Consider the following 17238-nt stretch of genomic DNA (forward strand, 5'->3'; position numbering starts at 1 on the left):
TGTCCAGATGTTCAACCTGCTTCACCTTCAATTATTTTAGAACATTTCCCAGAGGTGGAAGGCACCCTTGTCGAAATTCTAAAACTTTCTGCCAGGGGTGTTGATGACACCATATGCAGAGATGTCCTCAACTCCATGGTTACCCAGGTCTCCCGGGGTGTGGACAAAGGCAGGCTTCCGGGGCTCCTTGCAGCCATGAAGGAACCTCGCCAGGTGTTCCACCACATGGCAGCTTCCTTTGTGGGCCTGAGGATCTCTCTGAAAGCGTTTGACTTTTTAGCTGCACTTAGTGACAGGCTCCAAGAGCAGTACGTCGCACACGTCCTGCTTTTGTGCGACGTAAAGGATGTGGCCCTGGACACCGAAGGCCAATCACAGAACCCACGAAATGTTGTCGACTATCTGCCTTTCAAGCATGTTACAGCCAAATCTAATCTTTACTACAATGGGTTTTTCAACCCATTTTGGAAGTTGATTCATTGCAGTGTTTTTTATTGTACTCTATTGCTCTTCAACATTTAGTCTCACCATTGCATGCAAAGTATTTATGTGGCATGAATATTTTCAAAGCTTTCTTCCTCTTGCCTGGCGACTTGCATGCCTGCAAACGGAGCCTTCAGAGTTCCACTGTGATGCGTGTCATGCTGTGAATGACTTTTGTGGCATCTAAAGTTTCATGGATTGTGCCATTAGAAACGAAGGATGATATATTGATCATTCAAATATACTGGTGCCACTAGCTTATGGCACAATAGAACTATTGCTATATTACACAAGCATCAAGGAGAATGCAGGGATTGGTGTTGCACGCCCCGCACGTGCTGGCGTCAGCAGTGGTAACTTTTCTAAAGCAAAAGCCTTAAAGAAATGGCACCTTGCACGCTCGTTCGTCAATGCTTTATTTTGGTTATTTACTTCGAATCTTTTATACAGGGAAGGCGTCCGCGTGTGGCGCATGAAACACCACTTCCTGCATTCGCCTTAATGCGTGGGTAGTATAGCAATTGGTCCATTTGCCATCAAATGCAAAATGTTTGGCCGAAAATATCTGCTATTACAGTTGCTATTTGGAAAATTCATGATGCATGTTGGCTGCAAATGACATTATTTACTGTGCATTAAGAAAGCTTTAATGTGATGGTCTCTGCTCGGCTGTTTGCTTCCTGCCTGATTAACACCTCCAGGTGGCATGATGAGCGCCGCATGCGCATAAGTAGCACCACGGCCAACCCCATCCGCACCAGAGGAGGCGATCATGAAGCCTTAGCCAGAAGCATGGGCCGGCCAAAACACTTCTCAAACAAAGCTGTGCAGTACGGTAATATGCACATGGGTGGTTTCATCTCAAATCGTGCAGGCAAAACGGGTAGAATTTTTAATTACTATGAAAAAAATATATGTTATGACGCCGTTTTTAAAACCGCAGTCGCCACAAACCGCAAGTTCGTCGGATTTTTTGTTCTCGACTTAAGAATTTTTAAAGAGGCCGCGGCGAAAAGCAGTGTTTTCACACCCGTCGTGGGTCGGACGTTTCGCTTGATCTCCCGCCATGGATTTTCAGTCCACATTATATTATCTTTTTTCAAGCACTCTGTGGACACATTTAAAAGGCTCCAATACCATGAAATAATTTCAGGCGTTTTGCTTTTTTTTCCGTAAAAATGTCAAAAACGCTTCCTCGGTCAATTGTTGACGAACTTTGACAATTGATTACTTGCGATCTACTTGGGTTACACCGATATGTTTTATGTACACGGAGAGCCCAAAACACGCTTTTTATATTTATTATAAAATTACGCGGCTGTATAAAATATCCCTTGCGGTACGTTTACGTTAATATTATGAAAAAAGCAAAAAGTATCATTTTTTAACTTGATTTTCTCAGAAAACCCATTATTTTTTTTTTGAAATGTTGATATGATAGTTGTCTACACGAAAATCAAGCCTACAAAGTGTATATTTTGTTTGTATGTTTTATAGTTAGGCCTCAATATCGGGAAAAAGACGTCTTTGTTTTACAAGACCAAAGTCAGACATAGGGACCCATGCGTCTCTATGAATTGTGAAAACGTTTTCTTGAATTTTCTTCTGCATTTTGTAATCGATTATAAACGGATTTTGTGGTATTGAATATTTATGTATGTTTTGATAAGAGCGGGAACCACGAGATACATATCGAACCAAATCAGCAGGCCTAGTAGACTTTCAATAACCAAAAGGCACAGGAGTTGTATTGTTTCGATTTATAAACCTTTCCCAGCAAACTAGCACGACTAGTTATTAGCTGTCAAAGACAAAGACTAAGACAAAAAAGTAACCACATCGTCGATATATTATATACAATTCTTTACGAAACCAAACAATGGAGCTTGTTCACCGCACATCGCACAGGTCACCAAGGAATGTCATTTCACTTCCGTAATACACAAAAGTGGTGACACAGAAACAGTCTGAAACACACAGAGAGTGTGTCATGAAGAGGGGTAGGAAATAAAAATATATAAATAGGAATTAAATTGCCCAACTCCGATCTCAACAAAAATTGCGTTAAAAAAACGTATTTAGGTTCGAGCGCTGGCAAGGCGATAGGTCCACGTCTGGTGGAGAGTCGGACAAAGAAGTCGACGGCACGTAAAGGTAAAACGAAAAAAAAAATCAGTAATTTAATTAAAACGGGAAAACTCATCCGCACATGGCAAGAACAAAAACCAACTCCCCCGGGCATTCCCTAAACGGGACACAACCAAATGCGTGCGAACACGCTCTCTACATAACCGCCAGGCCGCTACGCCATGACGAAATAGACCCAACAGCTGCACAGTGCTAACAAACAGTTAGTAAGAAAACATTGAAAAAAAAAAACGTTCAGAAGAAACCGCGCCCGAGAAACAAATTTCAGCGGGGCGAACATACACACACGAGTAGGTCCCACGGCACTGAAGTCTGGCAGGATGACGGCGACCAGATGATGCTCGAATCTGTTCCTGACGGCTTACGGAACACTGGCTGTGCAAAAGAAAGTGAAAAATAAATTCGAGCAGCGATGCGCGAGAAGGTAACCGAGACTATGCCTCAAGCTTCATATCGGGAGAGGAGCTTTCGAGGTAGTTTCTGCAGTTACTTTCTCTTTCCCCTTCCCTTTTTCAAAAGAACACGTCAGCCGGCGCTAACTTTTCATCTCGGAAGAAGCCCACTCTTCACAAACGGTTATAGTGGACAAGGAGGCTGACTTCGACCCAACTAGTCTCCGGGCAGAATACAAACACAAGTATATTTACCAACACGCTCGTTTTAATGTCAGTCTCCGGGCTTTGCTGTTTCCAAAAGAGATAACCCTTTATAAGGACAGAACGAGTGGGTTGGTGGAAATAATTAAACTTAAACTGTCCCTTCTCATTTTCTTCCTCAAGTGTAATAGATAACCCTTTGGTGCTATCGGATCTCCACGGCCGTTTCAAGGTAAGGATAGGGCGCTTGAAGCTAGGGGAAACAGGCGGTATCGTTTCACGCATGCACGGATGGCTGGTTTCAAATTTCCCCACATCCCTAACGAAACCGGCCCATCTTCGTGTGAGCATCTGCGGGATTTCTGTCCCGCGCCGCCGGTTTTAGCGCGCACGCGGCGTTGTTTTGGCTGGCAGAACAGTTGTTGACCGTCGATATTGTAAGGCCGTGGTGTCCTCATCCTTTCAGGCAACGATTCCTTTGTTTTCCCTTGTGCAATACTCTGACTGACTCCTCCTGGGTGGCTGTCACTGTTCGCCGCGTCAACGACACAACCGTACCATTTCACCCCTCGCGACACAGGGTGCGCTGCTCGCTTTACTGTCACGGGCCGTCCTATCTAACGCGACGAGCGCGAAAGGTGGTGGTCATCTGCTGGCTCCGAAAGGGCGGGACGTTCATGCAGGCCAATGAGGGCCCCGAATCAATACGACATCTGCCGACTCCTACACGTTACAAATTTACGACACCTGCTGGTCTGTTAAGAAGTGTTGCTTTCTCTTTTTGGAACTCCTCCGATGTAGCTTGCCGCCTATAATAAAATTTAAATAATCAATAAATATAACAGGGTGGAAATACTGTATTTGATTTTTATATGGGAACGTTGAAAAAAAGAAAAAAAAAACTATTTGCAAGCTTGTGAAGACGCGCAATTCGCAAGTCTATAGACCCGTTTCGGAATTTTGGCAACACTAAAAAATATTTAGTCGGAATAGTAAAACATCTAGCAACATTGTGTGATCGCCGCCATTACGCAGGGTTCGACTCGTTCGACCGTTCGGCGTGCAGCCTAGCCGCCGTAGCGTTTTGAGCTATGGCTTGTGCGGGTGTTTTCCCGATCACCTGTTGGTCTAATTATCTATCGATGCTGCCACATATAAGTGACAGAGAGGTGGAGCAGTTTTACAGGAGCCGGTCAGGCACAGACCGGTGCATGTAAAAAAGCTACAACTTCTTTGTCGAAGCATACGTGGTCCCCACATCGAGAAGGGCTAACTATACTCACGGTACAGGCAAGTTCTTTCTTGTTTTGTAGTGATTTCTTTTTAGTAACATTCCATAGTTTTAATACAGTTAATAATAGCGATCGCGCTTTTAGCGTGGCCACTCCGAACGACCCGGTACGCTGCCCTCGTCGTGAGCTTGTCGTTCGGTGACAGCCGAGAACTCGCTCGTTTCGTTTTTCGTGCCCCTCCAATAAACTTACGACCGCGTACCAGTAACTGCAAAAGGTGCCTCACGAGTCACAACCTTGAGTGTTCAAGAAATCGTAATCGCAAATCGTACAGAACAGCAGAAAAGGTTGTAGGGGTGGGTGGCAGGCAGCATTTTAAATTCCTTGTGCTCTAAGCACCAACGCTTTGGCTGCATTCTCACAGATTTCCAAACTGATTAGTAGCGTAACGTCCCTAAACGTCTAGCGGTACGGCCTTGGCACTCTGTTCAGGTCACCACTCCAAAAGTTCCCACGATCGCAAGGCGGGTTGGAGTGATCTTCAGATTCGGTGTACACTGTATTTAGTCTGTACACCCCCTCCACCCGATGTCTGTTTTCTGGAAATCTCTTTACCGGCGTGAGTAAAGGAAACGAACTTGCGGAAGAAGTAATCATGCATCTACACTCCGAACAAGTACCTAAAATGGCCTCGGTTGCAGCGAAGAAGCACTGAAGGAGGGAGCCGCTCGCGCATGCGAGCCGCGCACTGAACCGCGGCCGTACCTCTCCAGTTACAGACGGGCGCGACACACGGCCACACTACTACAACATATAATCGTTTGCGATGCGTCCGCTTACGGATGACAAGAGCGTTTTCTTGTCTAACCCGCAAAAGTTTTGTAAACAACACGAAGACTCGGGTTTTTTTTTTTAACACTTTAGAACTTGTCTGACACGCACCTTTTTTCCTTCTCCGTCAACGTGTCCATCCTGCGTACACAAAGGTACGCAGCAATGCGATGGCTAGGGAGCCTTTATGTGGATGGCAATTTGATGCGGCGCGCGCAGGCTGGGACTCAAAGAGTAAGCAGCACCGTTGTAGGCGGTAAGATGGAGGCGTTTCTGGCGGGATCCCTGCATGATGGCGGCGGACGTAGTTGCAGTTGCGTGCAACAGGTGGCGCTCTACTCCGAAAGGGGTCTATTTCGAGCCGTAAAAACACGTTTTTGTACGATATTGATGCTTAAATATAGAACATACAAACAAAATATACACTTTCGAGACTTGATTTTCGCGTAGAAAACTATTACATCTACATTTAAAAAGAAAAAAAAATGGGTATTTTGAGAAAATCAATTTCAAAAATGAAACTTTTTGGTTTTCACATAACATTAACGTAAACGTACCGCAAAGAATATTTTATACAGCCGAGTCATTTTATAATACATATAAAGAACGTGTTTTGGGCTCTCCGTGGACATAAAAATTATTGTGTAACCCAAGTAGATCACCAGTAAATAATTGTCAAAGTTCGTCAACAATTGGCCGAGGGGGCGTGTTTGACATTTTTACAGAAAAAAAGCAAAACGCCTAAAATCATTTAACGGTATTGGAGCCTTTTAAATGTGTCCACAGAGTGCTTGAAAAAAGATAATATAATGTGGATTGAAAATCCACGGCGGGAGATCAAGCGAAACATCCGACCCACGACGGGTGGGAAAAATACTGCTTTTCGCCGCGGCCTCTTTAAAAATTCATAACTCGAGAACAAAAAATCCCACAAACTTGCGGTTTGTAAAGACTGCGTTTTTAGAAACGGCGCTATAACGTATATTTTTTTAATCGAAATTAAGAATTCGACCCTTTTTGCCTGCACGATTTGAGATGAAACCGCCCACATATATTCACGTTTCGGCCCCGGCCACGCATGACATGACCAGGTGGCAACAAATGCATAGACCATTGTCCGAAACCCTCGCTCCCAGCGATCTCATCTATGTTTCTGCCCACCTTTTTTGTTATATTAATGGTGCACAAACTGTGAAGGTTCTCGGTACGAGCATATAGCCTCAGGTAATGCTTTTATCGCCAAGGTTAATTTTTCCTTACATCGGATCGTGCTGGTAGCATGCGAACGATGCAAGGGGGACTGCGGTTACAATGGTTCTTGCATTTTGCGGCAACATTAGCATCGGTGTTCTTGGTGTTTCATGCTTATGCGTTTCTGTCTTTCCTGCACTGCGATCTGCAAAAACCTTTAAAAAACTCATCCTGAATACCTGCCCAGCTCTGCTATCGTCGGTGGTGCCTGCATCGACAAAAATGGCAGCACGAATGGAACATAACAATTTCTGGTCTATAGAAGCAAAGTTCTTTGTGTAACTTTTCTGACATTGCTATTGTTCTGGTTGATCTTCTTAAGCAAGGTAGTACACTGTAACGGCATGTTACCTTTGGAGTAACCTATGCAGGCATGATTTTGCATTTTGTTGCCTTTCTTTCTGTAATATGCGTGCAGGTATCCAGAAGGAAGGCACCGCAAGAGAAGAGCTGCAGGAGAAGCTAGGCACGCCAATTTTCCAGGTAGATTTTTTTTCTGATATTCATTATCCTGGGTCAATAGTGCGATAAGGTATTCAATGTGTGCAACATCAGACAGGTCTCGTTGTGATGCCCCAGCAGCCCTGGCTCTGCTGCAGCCCAGATGGCCTCATGATGGTGGACGGCGGGACGGTGCTGGTAGAAATCAAATGCCCAGAAACCTGCCAGGACTGCCCGATTCTGGATCGTGCCGACAGTCAGTGCAATGTTCCCTACCTTGTATACAGAGAAGGTGATCTGTCACTTCAGCCACCTCACCCGTAGTACACCTAAGTGCAGGTTCAGCTGTATTTGCTGAACCTGCAGAAGGCAGTATTTCATATCTATAGCCCAAAAGGCTCAGAGTCCATCCTGGTGAAAAGAGAGGATGGATTTCTTGCAGAGACCATCCCAAAACTAGAACATTTTTACTTCACCTATTTTTTCCCAATTATTTGCAAATGAGGTTTTCAATGTTTATGAAACACAACATGTCACATTTATTGCACAGATGAAAGTGTAACAGCAGAAAACATGTCAAAAGGAAAATTTAAATGCTACATGTACAAGTCTAATTTTTAATTTCTGGAAAAGGTATTTTGGACCATTGTATTGCTTTTACAAATAAAGTTTTTTTGTAGACAAAACTGCTTTCAGTCTACATTTATAGTGAACAGTGACTTCCACTGCGTTCAGAATTTACGTTAAACTCACTGGGGTTCCAGACTGAAGTGTTTTTTTTTCTCTTCACCATTCGTATTCGATGTGTCATCCATGCATGACTAGCCGTCGTAACCTTCATCAAGAAAAAATAGTGGTGGTTTTAACATTGGCACATTATATGACGTAAAAAAAGGAGCTAGATCAGACTGGTTACACTTTATAAAACAAAAGAATCTAAGCACTACACATAGCGATGTTCGTTTAAATTGCAAGCGAATACGTATTGAGCGCTTAGGCAGTGCAATGTGTGTCTACCTTTAGGAGGTGGTGGTTAGTTGCAAGTGCCAAACATATCTTGAACACGAAACCAGGTACAGATGAGTGATTCGGGCACAAGGTTACAAACCAATTTCAGTACTCGAATGGGGCAACGCTCCCACTAACTAGATCACCACTGAGCAAGTGAATATTATTATCTACAAAAAAGAGTGTTTTGCATATAATGCATACAGTTCATGAAGTTTTAAAGTGAAAACATTTAGTGTCCCACGGAGCGAGCCGACATCATCAGCTTTGAAGCCGCGCCAAACGGCACCTAAACGTGCGCTCCGCCGTCGACGCAAGTATGTTGCAGACTAAATAAGGAAGCGAAATAATGACATGCATGCTTTCGCATTCACAACTCATAAGAACTGCTTAGGTGTACCTCCAGCCTTTTTTCTTACAAAATTTGGTTGAGAGTAAAAGAAAAAAATGTTCTTACATTTGAAATCTGTGTGCCATCAAAAACTATAAAACAAAATACACCTTGTACGGCCATAAAAGTGCATAAACTGCCACATAAATGATGAAATTAGTTATGCTCTGTATGGATAACTTTTTTTTACTACGGTTTTTGAGGTGAAAGCGAGAACACACTGTCTGACGATCCCTCGCATTGTACTGTCACTGCAATTAGCTTCCGTCAAATAGACTGATTTCACCAAATGTTTGGCGCATGGGTGATTCTGCCATAACTTTAGTTCTCAGGGAGCAACCACCCAGTTTACGATACCGCTCATGCTATCTCGTGCTCTGCACATGCAGAGCTTAGGCGATGTTGTCTCAAATGCAGAAAAACTAAAGTTTCCACTACGCACCGCAGCAGCGTAGCCGAACTGGTTGGTGAGATCGGTTTCTTCGAGGCAACCTGGCTACTTTTACTTCACATAAAAAGAGACTGCAAGACGTTTCCACCTAAATTATGATCTGTGGGGCCTACTGTAAATTACTTAAATGGTTGTCCATGAGAGGTTAACGCATTTTTTTAGAAAATTTCCTGCATCCTGCTTGCTTAAAGTGATACTTCAACGAAATTTGAAATATTCCCGTCGTCTTCAATAATAGGTTGAATATGATCCATAGTATCCGCAAATGACAATCACAGGTTTGTATTTTGAGCCTGGTGGCTGCATTTTTCGTTATAAACGGCCCGCTCGGAGAAGGCCCAGCGGAGACCACGTGACATCCAACGCAATCGTGACGTAGGTTGTCTCAAGACGAGCAAAGCTACGGCGAGGCTGACGTCGAGAGGATGGCCTAGTTGTTCCAGCCACCGAAGCGGCTGCTTTTGTACGAATTTTGAGTGCCTGGTTAATCTTCTGTAATCTTGTAGGGGGACAATAGCGACTTCTCGGGCAGAGGGAGTTCCTCCTGCCCCTCTTCTCTCGTCGTGGCCGGAGGCAAGACAACCTCCGTCACTAGCTGTCAAGGTTCCTAAATGGGCATTACAAGCGAGGCGTTAGCGACATCCACCAGGTTCTCTTTGCTAATCGTTTCATTCGTTTTAAAGTTCCTTTTCGTGACTTTTTTAACAAGATATTGGTATGTTCGATGTGATGCTGCTCCTTTGAACACATATAGACCAAAAAATGAGTGCCGAAATTTCGTTGTAGTATCCCTTTAAAGGAAATGAAGCCGAGTGTCATAATTTTTGCATGGAAAAGGAGGAATGTAGCTTAGGAATGGCGAACAATAAAGGACAGACACGGTACAACTTCCAAGTAGAGACAATGTTTATTTCCACTGAAGTTTGTCTGTTACTATACAAATTCAGTGCAAATAAATACTGTATCTAGTTGGGAAGTTGTACGGTGTCAGTCCTTTATTTTCCTTCCTTCCTGGGCTATGTGTACTTTACCAACATGCTCAATATGCCTTGGAAGGGGACATCTTACTTTTTTATAATGGGTGCCTGCATATTGACAAGAGCTGAGCAAACTTGAACAACCTGGTTCATCTGTGGGATAAGCGTGAGTGGAACTCTGTGCTTCAGAATGTGAAAAGTTTTGAGCCTCTGTACTACCCTTTCTACATGAATGCGAACTTGTGCGATGTGGTAAGTATTGTCCATGTCCTCCTGAGAACACTGCTGACCAGCACTTGAGAATGGCGGCATTACGAGGACAGAACCCTTTTCAGCCACGGTAGTTCAGATGCTTGGAAAGCTCTTGTCGCTTAAAACAACATCACCGAACTGAACCAGGGACAGAAATCCAGAGTTAACAGTTATGCGGCAGTCACTTTGTCGGCCCCCGTAGATCTAAGGTATAAATGAAATCATGCCCTTCGGAATTATGCCAATCAGCATTTTGATGGTGTTATCACTTTTGTAGCTGGAGTACAGGTAGTGCTGTTGCTCAGGGTCAGATGGAGATTCAGTTCTAATTTCTGTACAATCAATAATGAATGTGTAATCTGGGTAGTGCGTTTTAAAGGCTGGTGGTAGCGACTCCTTGATAATTTCACGGGCTGGCACAAATACCCATCGTTCAAGCCTCACACTAAGAGTGTTCAGTAGGGTCCTAAAAATCCGAGAAGCGGTGGTCTTGTGGACGGAAAAGAGAGCGGCCAGTGCGGTGTAACTGATCCACAACTTAAGTTTCATTAAGAAGAGAACGAGTTTGTCCTCGGCCGGAATGTCACTACTTCTGTACCTGGTTGCGGGTGTCAGACACAGTAGGAGGCTGAAAACGGTCATTGTGACACCCCATAGGTCCTGCAGTGCCTGCTCTGAATCTCTGAGAGACTGGAACCCAAGGAAACCGCACCGCCGCTGCCAATCTCTTTCTGTGCTTGGGGCCGTGCTTTGGGCCGTGCTGGTGGCCGTGCTTGGGGCCGTGCTTGAGGCCGTGCTTGAGGCCGTGCTTGAGGCCGTGCTTAAAGCCGTGCTTGAGGCCGTGCTTGGGACCTTATGGTTGGAAGGAAAATTAGGATAAAATATTCCCATTAAACACAGCTGCATAGGATAGAAACTGAGTTATGACATCCTCCCATAGAGAATATTAAAGTTAAATGTATTATTCCTCTGTTGAAATTACGTCACCCACCTGCTCTGTGTGAGTGACCTGCATTGATCCGTTGTGTCCATCTGTAGCAGACAGCAGGAGCCAAAGCGGCCAACCATCCAGCGCCTCGTCATCAGTCTGCGTCGCCTAAGAAACAGTAACAAGGAAATTAAGTTAGCACTCAACATCCTGTGCCACAAACAAATCTATGAATACTCTGCATTCACGATGGTAGGCACTGAAAAGTAAGAAACAAAGGTCCAGAGCATTATACTCTACGCTGAGGCAGAACTTGCATTTACAGTCCTAGAAGTGGGGCCTTTATATGATATTACTTGCAGTCACAGTGTGCCTCCCCCCCCCCCCCTAAATTGTTGTTAATTACCATTGTAGACGTGCACTTCGTAGGCATAGCTTGGGCTGCCGTGTGGACGAGTGTCGCAAAGGAATCCCAGTTGGAACTCTCGGCCTCTGTTGTCGCCTCTGGCTCAGACACCGTGTGAGGGTCAGGAGGCGTCCCCACTGGAGATGGCATGGCTTGGCAGCGGCTCGATCGTTTCAGCATCCTGAAAGGTTGAACATATCACATCTTGCACTATATACTAGACCACATTACTATTACCTCTTCGCCCTCTCTACATTGGGCGCCTTTTTCTTGTAGAAAGGCGGGAAGATGGTGGGGATGTACGAGGGGTGTGCCTCAGCGTCGTTCTTACAGTTGTCAACAAAATGGGCACTGCAAATTCTCGTCAGCGGGGACGGCAACCACTTGGAGCCATCCTCGCTGGAAAATAAAATAACCTGAGACCGAGCTCTGGCCTCCCCAGCCGAAAATCAGGCCAACCTTTTATTAGCTTCCTAGTCGACATCACATTTTTAAATATCTTAGGTGAAATGTGTTTACCAGAGTAGCGTAGCGTCACTGTATAAATGCTACGATACGAGCACGTAAATCGCAAACTCTCGTGACGCCGGCATTGGCACGGTGCTTTACCACACTTGGCATATCCACATTTTTTTTATGCTGACCGTCATACTACCGTATTTTCCAGACTATGGTTCGCAAAAGAGAATTTGGGGTCAAAAATAAAAGTTTTTGGTCAGATAGTCCGCACGCGTCGCATATTCCGCACTTAGTGCCTAATCCGAACGTGAAAATTATCATACACAGCACACCTTAAAAAATGCCTGCTGTATTAGCTCACAAAGAAGCTTGTATCATACACAAATCACCATTAATATATCCTTCGCGTCTTGCCACAGGGAACGATCCACCTTTAGATAGTCCGCACCGGGTAAAATTTCAACTTTTATACATGAATAGTGCGAAAAAAAAACGGTAATTCTGTCCTCCCATTTCATTATCGGCGCATTAAGGGGTGTCCAAACAGGACACAACAAAACGCACGACTCCGACAAATCAATTTGCACGATTCGTCGGAGTCGTGCGTTTTGTAGTGTCCTGTTTGGACACCCCTTTAAGCGAAATCCAAGCACTACTAATAAAGTACTTACTTCTGTCGGCGCACTGCCGTGATCCAAGCTTGCCGTCGTTGGGTCTCGTACGCTTTGCCAGGGAAACGGTAGAAGTGCAGAGACTTGCTAGTCCGTTCCCTGAGGTTGTTGCTACAGCCAACCACGAAGCAGTATCGTGTCCCAGGCTTACGTTTCTTTTTCTTCATTCCTCCTACGTAAACAACTCGTGAAGCGACGAAGATGCAGCGAAACGCGTAGCAAAAATCAACCAGACGCGCCAAACCACGCGATCCGATAGTACCAAAGCGTCTCACAAGGGCCCGGGAGAGCGCTGCAGTCAGCGGCGAAATAGAGTGCCTTCATACACACGCGTGCTTTTGCTTGAGTGGTGACATCTCAACCATTTTTCCGCCCAATTGTTTTTTTATGCATTTTGAAGTGCGCGCAATCTGGTATCACTCAGCTCGAGCGCGTAGCTTTGGTTAATGCATAGCCGCCATTTTACCGCCCAAGTCACGCACCGAGTGCGCCAGAGCGTCACGCGCTGGCACATTCAGGGTAACAATGGATGTCTTCACCCTGAGACAGACAGACATGTAGGCACCCTACGGCGAAACTTGAGCACTTCTCGCCTATAATGTTGAGTGATTTTGATTTCATCGACGAAAATGAGAACAATGTCAGACTGACAAGTTTGACGGTGTTGGCTACAGAATGCAATAACTGCAAGCTTCGATTAGGTTTCTCACAAACAATCTAACTTGTACTTGGGAACTGATGAGAGTTATCCAGGATTAGAACTCGTTACGTCCCGGAGAGGCAAATTCTGCACGTGACGTCACGAACGGAAATCATAAGGGTTGCACGAAGGTAAGATGTGCCGTCAAGCTGGTTTGGAAACATTATTATCTAAATCCTTAGACAAGAAGGAAATTAAATAACGAACAACACGACCGAAAAAACTTTCGTCATGTCCCGGTTATTTTAATTTCTCCGTGTCTCAAAACACAAGTAGGCGGCACCGAAACATCCCCGCGCTGATTCCATTTCATTTAATTTATTTCTCCTTAAGGGCCCTGTGGGGCATTCCATAAGGTGGGGAAGCTTGTGGGGTAATACAAAACATATAAACACAAAAAAAAAAAAGAATTGATGTAAAATCAATAGTCACACTAATAAAGGTTAAAATGGTTAAAATTTATTGGATATGTGCAGTCACTGATTGGTGAAAAGCGGATTGGTCAGTAATAAGGATGATTTTTTTCAGGAAGAGAGTTCCAGATAGTTATGGCATGAGGGAAGAATGACGTATTAAACGCTAACGTTTTGCTCGGCTCCATCGGCTTCATGCCTCGAGTGTTGGGTAAAACCAAGCAAAGTAATTGCCTCACTCGCCACAGCTATTTGTTCTGAATTCAATCGCATTTTGTGTTTCAGATTGATGTGTAGTTATGCGTGGACTATCGTTTTCTCGTTAACAGTTCCGTTGGTTGTTCAAAAGCCGGCCGTGCCGTCCACGTCACTCAAGTGTCCTCCCGGCCTGGAGTATCTGGCCATGCTGGACCAACTCATCATTCAGCAGCAAGTGGAGCTTCTGGAGGGTCAGTTCTCGCCCGCACCACGCGGGCGTCGGCTGAAAGAGTTTACCGTTAAGCGTCGCTACTTTTTACAGGAAAAAACTGAATGAGAGGCAAAAGATAAGAAATTTAGGGGACTTTAGGGCGCCGAGCTATGATTAGAAGCATATTGGGTAGACCCAAAGCCAAGCTGCCTTGGTCTCTACCCATTGTCTCTCTCCAATCAGAGCGAGTACGAGCATCGTCTGCTCTTTACACAGACTCTGGAGTTCGAGCGCCGAACGCCTAGAACTTGCGCTAGGAGGTACGGTCGTGATGGCTCTAATTGGAGGAAGGCAGTGGTTTGGGGTTGGATCCGGACATTTCATCGAACGCAGCTTTATTGAAGACGAATCATTGAAGCTGTTTGATGAACGCCTTTTATCGAACGCTATTTGAACGAACGCCGTTACATCAAAGTCGTTTTCACGAAGACCGCCTTTAGTTGAGAAGTATACATTTTTGATCTAAGCCGTCTCATCGAATGTCGTCTCATCGAATATCGTTTCATCGAATGTCGTTTCATCGAATGTCGTTTCATCGAATGTCGTTTTATTGAACGGTTTTATGTTGGACACCACTTCATCGAAGCCGTTTTATTGAATGGTTCACCCGACATAAAATAACTTACACAACCGGAATTACCCATTTGTATTTAGACAACCCGAATTCGTCAACAATGGAAGCACGCTTCATTGTGCTCTTGTAGATAGCGGCAATGCATGGCAGACACTGCAACAAAGCCACAACTTCAACACGTAACATTGATCATGCACGACATTTTTCTACTCCCCTAAATACAAAGGCTTTCGGTTTCTCGCCTACTTAATTTCAGTTTGTGACAGTTCGGTGCATATTGCTATTTATGATCTGTGTCTTTCCTGTCTCGAAAGTTGAAAACGTTTTATTTGGTTTCCGAATCGACAAATGCTTAAATTCCAAAACTTAACGTAAGGTTTCGAAGCATTCTTTACTTCGTTTTTTTTTTTTTTTTTTTGTAGTACCAGGCTTCCCACCATTAATGGCTCTAAGCTCGTCTGTCAATTCTTTTTTCTCTTTAAATGCCGACGTACACTTCGCGCTTTCCCCTTTTGCCCGCCTCCTCCTTTCCTATATCCTTTCCACTCTTTACATTGCCCCAACTTGGCTCCCCTCGCAGATTAGGAGAGGGGAGCCCTAAGAGGATTATCTTCCCTGCAGAAAACCGAGGTTGTACGTCGGCCTTTAAGGTAGTTTTCTCGTCCGATGGTTACAACCTAGATTAACCATTGACCTCTATGTCAAAACTTAAGTAAAAATAAATAGGCTTCCACCCAAACGCACCGTTTTTAAAGCGCCTCTTTCCTGGGTAAAGTGGCGCCATTTATTGTTGAGGAAACGCTGAAGACACGTACAGGGCGCCACTTCTGGAAAGAACATGGCGACTGTGATCTAGATCAGTGCTGCACTGTGCCGCAAGAATCTTCCCCAGAGCTGCATGTTGCACCTGCCTCTTGCATCAATGCACTTTGCGTTATTTTTGAAACATGAAGGGTCTTTAGCAAATTCACCACGCTCGCGCCCTCTAGGCGACTGGTGGCCGCTTAAAAAAAATCGCCTAGTGCAGGATTCGATCCCGGGACTTCTCCGAGACCAGCGGAGTGCTTAAGAATTGAGCTCACAGGCAGTGAGATAAGCGGACGGAGGGTAACAGTGACGTCGGTCTCTATCGTAGCCACTACGAGGGTGATATCAGGCGTCGATGATTCCATTGAGTGATCTTTACCGCTCATTCACCCTGGAAGCGGATCCGCGTCTGCAAAGCGGTTGCGAACGCGGTTGTATAAAAATCCAGTACAATTGCACGCGCACTTCATGTCATAGAGTGCGCGTGCAATTGTACTGGATCTTTATACAACCGCGTTCGCAACCACTTTGCGAACGCGGATCCGCTTCCACTCTGAATGAGTGGTTAGAGTCGCGCTCTATTTCGGGTGGACACCAATTTATTTGTTCGTAAATCTTCTCAACTTTGAGGACTTCCCATATTATTGTTATATGAAATGTCAAACCTACGCGCGCTCTCGCCGGGATGCAACAGAGCGTATCTACTTGAAAAACGCGGAAAAGAAATGGGTGCTGGAACGTTAAGAGTTGACACCACTCGGAAAAATGCCGGGGTGTGGGGAGTCGCCTGTACAACACCACCACCCGGCCCTCATGTGCACTCAACTGTGATGGCAAGGCTATCGGCAGGGCGCTTGGGCAGACGCTACACTTGACGCAGTCCCTGCGATCTTGCAGTCGCCACATCCCGTACGGGAACTGCACGTTTTTCTACACATTGGTGCCCCTGAAACGCGTTTCCCACTAGTGTGTTTACCGCGTCCGAAAACGTGCTCTCTCAACTTCCGCCTAATGACGTCGTAGAGGTGTCACGCTGTCGCCGGCCGCGATCCTGGTGGCGTCCCAGCAGCGGTGGATGTAGCGGCAGATGCCTGTTATGCTGCAGGTCGTTCTGTAGCCTGGTAGTCCACGAAAGCTTGGGCAGCCAGGAGTTGGTACGTCGTTACCACAGCGACACTCGCGTTCGCTCGCGCTTTTCGCCAGCATTTCTACTACCATTCGCCAAGATTGCGGCATGCCACAGCATGACACTCCGGCTTCTGTGACGTCAATTTTTGTTACTTAAGGACCACTTTCGATGTATATATATATATATGGTCAACATAGGACGCTGAGAACACCAGTCGAAGACATGCTACAGGCACCATACCCACACCTAGTATGATCTTGTTTGTGAACAGCGCGTCGGCCTATACACGTGTTCATAATGCGCGATAACGCGAAAAATAGAGAAATATACTCATTTTCCCTTAAGGTCTGACCGGTGCCGAAGCTACAAAAAGACGGAAATAATCAGGCAGAGACCAACTCAACCAATCGCGTAGACTAAATACTGCTTGATCCTGCGCCTTTTTTCTCCACATGATTGGTTCAGCCGGTGGCCATACCAGACTCGCAAACAATGGACTTTTGGCGCTGCTTGATTGGCCCATCGAATGGTAGCCTTGGCTGCCTTCGGACTTGAGGTGAAACCGACGGCACACTTTAGACCCATGATGTTTTAAAAAACTCTGGTCTAGAAACATGCTCG

General features: G+C 45.2%; 1 pseudogene; it reads right to left on the minus strand.

The window, feature by feature from the left end:
- Window positions 1-9896: 9896 nt before the first annotated feature.
- Window positions 9897-12692, minus strand: LOC115326325 (annotated as a pseudogene).
- Between the last annotated feature and the right edge of the window lie 4546 nt (window positions 12693-17238).

This window comes from Ixodes scapularis, unplaced genomic scaffold (genome assembly GCF_016920785.2).
Source record: "Ixodes scapularis isolate PalLabHiFi unplaced genomic scaffold, ASM1692078v2 PGA_scaffold39__5_contigs__length_11793443, whole genome shotgun sequence".
NCBI classification, from domain to species: Eukaryota; Metazoa; Arthropoda; class Arachnida; order Ixodida; family Ixodidae; genus Ixodes; species Ixodes scapularis.